The sequence below is a fragment of the Amia ocellicauda genome, unplaced genomic scaffold (assembly GCF_036373705.1).
Source record: "Amia ocellicauda isolate fAmiCal2 unplaced genomic scaffold, fAmiCal2.hap1 HAP1_SCAFFOLD_387, whole genome shotgun sequence".
Taxonomy (NCBI): Eukaryota; Metazoa; Chordata; class Actinopteri; order Amiiformes; family Amiidae; genus Amia; species Amia ocellicauda.
This window is the reverse complement of record NW_027102960.1, coordinates 9,318-10,949: the sequence shown is the minus strand read 5'-3', so window position 1 is coordinate 10,949 and position 1,632 is coordinate 9,318. Positions and strand designations below refer to the sequence as shown.

General features: G+C 39.6%; 1 non-coding gene across 1 annotated transcript; it reads left to right on the top strand.

Annotated features, from left to right (window-relative positions):
• The first annotated feature begins 1,242 nt into the window (after positions 1–1,242).
• On the top strand, positions 1,243–1,357 carry LOC136734492 (U5 spliceosomal RNA). Its single transcript, XR_010810503.1, has one exon. It is a non-coding gene; the product is annotated as a U5 spliceosomal RNA (small nuclear RNA).
• Positions 1,358–1,632: the final 275 nt, after the last annotated feature.

Genomic DNA, 1,632 nt, shown 5'->3' with positions numbered 1-1,632 from the left:
CTGTGTGCCGTGTATGTTCCCCCGTCAGAATCCCCATATCACAATGAGGAGATCTTAATCGACTCAATTCTTGGGCTTAATTGGTCAAAATGACCATTGGTTGAAGGTACTCAGGGACTGATGTGTAGAGAGACTTATTAAACCTGCAGGATTGTGGTTTTCCCAGAACAGAATTAACCAGCTCACCACAAAGGAACATGGTAGGTGCTATTGCAACATGGATTACACAAAAAAAATGAAATCCAAGCATGAATTTTGCAGTGGTCTGGACTACAACTCCAGGGACTACTGTGCAGTGGTCCAGACCTCAGAAACTGTATGCATATGAACAGTGAAGTAGGCATCATAACTGTAGCCAATACTTTGTGGTTAAAATACTTAATTTAATCCCTGTATTGTACGGAATAATAATAACAACTGTAAAACATAAGAGAAGGGCCTGATAATAAATACAATACACAATAGACTAGAACCCTTAGAATGTAATAATATGAACATTTTCATGATTATTATGATTGTGGTTTGGATGATATATTAATGCAAGTTGATAACATATTTTACAGAAAATGGGTTTTAGGAATTGTGTCCAAAAACTAAAAGAATTGTCTTAGGGACCACTGCTCCTTTTTTCCAGACCAATGTATAGCCCACTTTTCTTTTAAATTATGTTTAAAACAAAATTGAGGAATCAGTGGTTTGTTCTGAATCAAACATATTGACCCCCTCACTCAATCTGTAAGTCTTGCAGCAAACATTGGAATATGCATAGATATTTGCACAGACTGGTATAAATGTCCGTAATAAATAACCAAATGCCATTTTTGTTGTTTCAAATGTGTCCAACATCTTACCAGTATGTCCTTTTAGTATGACACAAAGGTTCCCTAATTCGTTTTACAAATGTTCCCTGTATGATATGAATGTTCCCTAAGCATGTGACGAATGTTCCCTAGTTTATGTTACAGATGTGCCCTAGCACTTCTATCTCTCTCTTTCTCTGTCTCTCACTCTGAATTCAGTGCATTTGTATTTTAAAAGCAATTGGACATGCATACATACATACATACATACATACATACATACATACATACATACATACATACATACATACATACATATATATGGAAAATTAACAATACAATTAAAAATCACAATAAGATGTAATAAAGTACAGAAAAACAAAATGTAATAAAATGTGATCTTTAATACACACAAATATGTATGGCTGGTCGGAAGCGTCTTGGACTCGGGTTCCTCTTCATTACTTATAACGCTTTTGCCTTTTGCTAAAGCTTTCCATGGAGGGGAACGTGGATGAGTTTGTACCATTCTTGGGAGGCTCTGCCTTGTTGGGGCGGAGCTGTGATCCAGGTGAACAGCAGATCGGGCATAGGTGGGCATGTGGGCGGAGGAGGAGGAAGGCCGGTCAAGCAGATAAGCTTGCTAAGGTACGCAGCAGCAGCAAACAGCCCCCCCATCCAGCCAGCCAGGCAGTCTGGCTGGCAGTGACTGAGTGGTTGACAGACGGCAAGCAACGGAATGCACGTGCTCTGTGATGTCATAGCAGTCAGCTCAGAGAGAGGTTCGTGATGTCATCGCTAAGCTGGCTGGCTCTGTGTGTCTTGCTGGTTG